We start from the raw sequence: 5,306 nt of genomic DNA on the forward strand, positions 1-5,306 counted from the left end.
TGTAGCCATTATTGAGGCCATTAGTTCTGCTCCTTGTTTGCTGTTTTTGTTTTCTGTTTTCTTTGTTTCTCAGTTGTTCTCTTGCAGACCTGCCAGCCTAAGTAGTGCTGGGATCAAGAAAAATGGGCCTTGGTGGTTCGTGTACCTGGAGCCATGTCCATGCCAGTGGACCGTGGCAGCTAGACACAGATGATGCTCACACGCTCCAGAAGAGACTCTGACATCGCTGTTGCCGTTGTTGCTGTTATAGCAGTGGTGGCCACTGCTGTTATTGTTTCTGGGATTGCTATTTCATAATTGGTTACTACAGCTAGCACAATGGAGACCCTGGCAGCAAAAGTAGCTACCACAGTTAGTTAATCTTTCTTCTTACTGGGCATGACAAATTTAATTCCACTTTTATACATTATAATTGGCTTTGAAAGTTGTAAAATTATTAAAACTCAAGTTCCATTTGCTTATGGGATACCACCTTACAAGGACTCCAATTTGCAGTAAGGCTCGTTTAAGAAGGGAATGGTTCAATTGCCTTTAGCCTCCTGGCTATGGGTGGGTTCGGACTTCTGTTGGTCTTTTCTGTGTCACACAGATTGCAGCAGTCACTCTACAGCTCACATGGTTGAGTCTGTATGATAATGAGTATTCAGAGACGGGTAATGCTTGGGGGGCTGCCACCAACCTAAGACAGAGCACTTGTGTGGCCTGGGCAAGTGTCTCTATGACGGGTAAGGTGGTCTGCTGGTCCCACGCAACCTAAGTCAGAAGCTCATTTAATAAAAAGGGGGGAACTGTGGGCGCCATGGGCCCTGGCCCCCAACTGGGAGTGGCTGCAGCCTTGCTTGCTTGACCTTGATCAGATGTCCTCCCTATTCAGATTCCCTGCCGGTATCCACCCTTCTGAATGCTTAAGGGAAGTTCCTTGTTGTGTATCCTGCATTTTGGGCGTTAACTACTTAGATGCAAGAATATAGAACATTGAGTCTGGAATGTGGACCATTGACAGCGAACTTCTGCCCTCCGGGGGTTCCTTCATTTGTGCTGTAAGCCTGTATGTATTTAAGGTTTCTTCCCTCTTTCAATAAACGGCATTCGACATCCAATCGTACGGATGACCCGCTGTCTTTTGTCTCTATTTTTTAATCCGCAGCCCTTCGCTCGGACATGGTGAACGGTTATCGGTAATGTGGGCGTTACCGCTACACAGAATACCCCACCCACCAGCTCTGTCTGGGGACCTTGGGACCCTGCCCAGAATGCCACTTTACAGAGGCTACCTTACCCTCCACATTTGAAATACTCTGTAGCCCAGGGGTTAGACCAGGTCCCCATGGAGCAGGAGTCTCAATGTGGGGACAGACGCCAACATGGGGGGCGGGGGGGGGGTGCTGGACAGACAGGCAGGGGTATTTTTAAGTGTAAAAATGTTGGGAAATGAGGAGTCTACCTCAACAAAAGCAAGTTAGTAGACAAGGATGGCTGGGTAAAGTTTGGCCCAGCAGGCAAGCTTCTCTGCAGGTCGCGGGTAGCTGGCAAGCCCCGGAGTGCCCTCTCCTCATACTCCTGTGAGAAATGGATGTGTTCTAAAAAGGTTCGAATCCAGGGGTGCTTTAGAAAGCAAGAGCCTTCTCCATGAGCTCCCTGTGGCCCGTGATCTACATCTTCAAAGGCGGCCGCATAGCGTTTTCAGCTCCTCCTCCCTTCCACATCTGTTTCCAGTCTCACATCTGTCCCCTGCTTCTCTCTTGAGATCACACTGAACCCACTCAAGGGGTCCCATGGCGTCCACCTCAAGAGCTGTGATTTAAGCACATCTGCAAAACCCCTCTGGTCCTGTGAACCACTTGACTAGCAGGTTCCTCGTTCCCCCTAGGAAGAAGGGATGGGGGTGTATCTTGGAGAGGAACGGGCTGGTGTTCTTCTGCCTGCCACCACTAGCTACTTCAGAGAGCTCTTTTCCCAGGTGGGTCTCTCCCATGGAAGGCAAGGTCTAATGTCACTGCGTCACTCGGAGGCCAGATCGCTGCTGCAGTCTTCCCATGGCAGACTGGAGTCACTTACAGTGGACGTGCCTTGCCTCTCGCGCTAAGGAACTGGTTTGCATAAAGTGTCTCTTTAAGACAGGAGCCGCTCAGGGCTAAGCTGAGGAGGCCCCGGCTCTGAGGGACACGTGGCTTACAGGGAGAGCTTTAACGAGACCAAACAGGTGTTTTTATGAGCACCCCAGCTGCCCCCTCGCCAACCCCAGTGACATCCGAAGTCCTGCAGTAAGATGAACCTGCTGTTGAGGATTGCCTTTTCCCGCTTGCTCTAAACGAGTTTAGATCTGCAGAGGGGCCCCAGGTGAGTGAACGAACACGGCTCCCCTAGAGCTGAGAATCTGTCAAGGGCCTTCTTCCACTGCGGTGGGGCTGTGACCTCGAGCAGGAGCACCACCCCCCCACCCACCGCGGCTGAGCCTAGCTGCGAAGTTCCCCCTAGGAAGAGGTGATGGGGGTGTTTCTTGCCACTGGACTAGAACATTCTCTCCTTCGGTAATGTCCACCGTTGCCAAAATTCTATCCCTTTGGGAGATAGAAACATCATTTACCCCTCCTCCCCTAGGTCCCAGCAACAAATGAAGGTGTGGTTCTACCGAAGTCCACCCGTCCCACGGAGTTTACGAGGCTTCATTACCGAGCAGTGGGGGAGGGTCAGGCAGGAGCGTGGGGGACCTCAAAGTGGCTAAACCGGAAGGTCTGCACCCAAAACTGGGAATGACTCCCCTACCGCTGAGTAGATGGAGCACCCTCCCCAAATCCTCCCTCCATCTTGTATCCTCTAGGGCAGTGGTTCCCAACCTTCCCGGGGCTGCGACCCTTTCATTCAGTTCATGTCGTGGTGACCCCCCAACCAGAAAATTACTTCCCTTGCCACTTCATCTCTGTGATTTTGCTACTGTTATGAATTGTAATGCAAATATCTGATATCCAGCCAAGGGGTCGTGACCCCCGAGTTGAGAACTGATGTTCCAGCCCTTCTCAGGGACCCTGAGGTCATATGCGGTTAGGGCGGAATTACATGCTACTGGCTGGAAAGGGTGGCTGGGTACTCAGGTGAAGGTCCCATGATCTTCTCCATCCCTTCCAAGAGGGAAAACCTAAAAGCCAACCTGCTGTGATGACCTTGGCGAGTGCACCCAGCTGAGCTCTCCAAGGTGACAGGATAGGCCTGTGTAGTAGTGGAGGTGACCCCACGTGGCCCTGTCCCCACCCTCCAGGAAACTGCTGATAAAGACAAACCCCACCTGCTGCCGCCGCCATCATCCAGGCTGAGGTGTCCGGTTATCGTTAAGTGTAGGTATTAAAGCAGCAGAGGCAGGGCAGGCCCGGCCTCTGAAATAATACGTGAGTGGAATTTAACCACAGGAGGAATCTTTCAGGAAGAAGGGTTGGTGCTGCCAATGAGTCTTTCCGGGCACAGAGAAAAGCGAGACACACAATGGCAATATATTGGTGGCTGCTGACTATTTGCATCTGTGCTATTATTGATGAAATCCTGCTTTCATGCACCCTGGAAGGGCACTGTCGTTGTGATATCACACTTAGCACACTCACCGTTCAGCCTTCTCCATGAGTATCACATGCATCAAGGCCTCCAATGCTTACAACCCCCTTTTGATTGACAACCATCCCAGGAGAGGGAAACTGAAATTGGGGAGGGAGGACAGTGGGCTAAAGATGGAGAGGATGTGAGAGTAAGTGGTGGAGCCGGGAGGCGCCCGCTCTGTAGCCTGATTCCAGAGCCCTGGTTTGTAGGAAATTTGCTGAGCTCTTGTACCTGGAGCCAGGTATGGATGACGTGGCAGATACCCCCAGGGCAGAGCAAGTGCAGTTCTGGATCTTTCCCTGGGGGCTGTGTATCGTGAGAAAGTTGAGCGTTTCTGGAGAGCAGCAGCTGTGGACAGAAAAGGGGATGCCTGGGCAAGGGGGCAGACAGCAGAGATGATCCCCCCCAAGATCCACGTGCAGAGACCCCGGCCAGCCGCTCTGTGCTGGAGTTGTGATGAGGCCCCAAAACCTGAGCTCCTGGCACAGACAACCTGCTCTTCTCTGGCTCCCAGATCGTCAACACATAAAGGTGTTTGCTTTCTAGAAGTTGACCCTGTATAAACTGCCAGACTGGCAAAGAGCGAAGGTCCCTGAGATCTGTGCTTGGGCACCCTCAGGATGCCTGGCAACCACATCTGCTCCGGGAAGCCCCATCGAAATTCTCTAGGGATCCATGACTGTAGAGAACAAACATCCGTGGGCGGGGGGAGGCTCCAGACCCTGGAAACAAACCTTCATAGGTGCTTTGAAAGTGAGCCTCTTTCAAGATGCTTCCTTCTCGATCCCCAAGACAAGCCCCAGAGAGCAGCACCCCTCAGGTCCGCCATGAACTGGCAACAACTCTGTCTTTCTTCTCACAACCTAATTGAGCCCCCCTCCCCGACCCCAGTGCGCCCCTTACTCCTCCAGCCTCTGTACTGGGAAGTGATGAACCTTTGCTCAGCTCACCCCAGTCAACAGGACGATTTGCAAAGCTTGGCTCTGATACCCTGGGAGTGGCAAATAGCTCAGATTATTTGCACTGACCGCAGCCAGAGAGCTTCGGGCCTTGTGAAGGATCTCCCGTGATTAGATGCTTGGCCCAAAATGACCTACCCAGTGGAGATTCTGGGTGGAGTCTGAGGGCTAGTCAAATGCCTGGGGCAACTTCTCTCGAGTGGCTGGCTAAGAATTACCAGCCTTCATTTCTTTTCCTTAGTTGTTTTCAGTCTGACTGGACATCAAGGGCTGAGAAAGCTAAGATTCCTCTGAGTTCTTTGCTTTGTTATGTATTTGACACTGAGTCTGGCGCAGCCCTGGCTGGCCTCAGACTCCCTCTGCAGCTAAGGATGGGCGCATCCCTCCTGCCTCTACTTCCGAAGTGCTGGGATCACAGGTGTGTGGCATCCAGCCTGGCTCCTCTAGCTTTAATTGCTATCTGTCGCTGTGGCTAAGGGCCGCCAGGTTCAAACCCTGGGGGCTGACATGACCCTGAGTTCAAGTTATGTTAACCAGGATCAACAGCGATGCCTCCCACCATGAGTTTATCATGGGAGCAAAATGAGTTGTACAAAAACCACTTACGGCGCCCGAGCTGCTCAGGGGCTGCAGGACTGTTTATTGCTGTTTATGTTACATTTCTCCTTCTCCCTTGGTCTCTCCTTGCCGATCCTGCTCTAGGAAAGCAGTCTGAAGTATTTGATATATGGCCCGTTATCCTCATAGACAGGCTTTTCAAAG

This window comes from Peromyscus leucopus, chromosome 23 (assembly GCF_004664715.2).
Source record: "Peromyscus leucopus breed LL Stock chromosome 23, UCI_PerLeu_2.1, whole genome shotgun sequence".
Lineage (NCBI taxonomy): Eukaryota > Metazoa > Chordata > Mammalia > Rodentia > Cricetidae > Peromyscus > Peromyscus leucopus.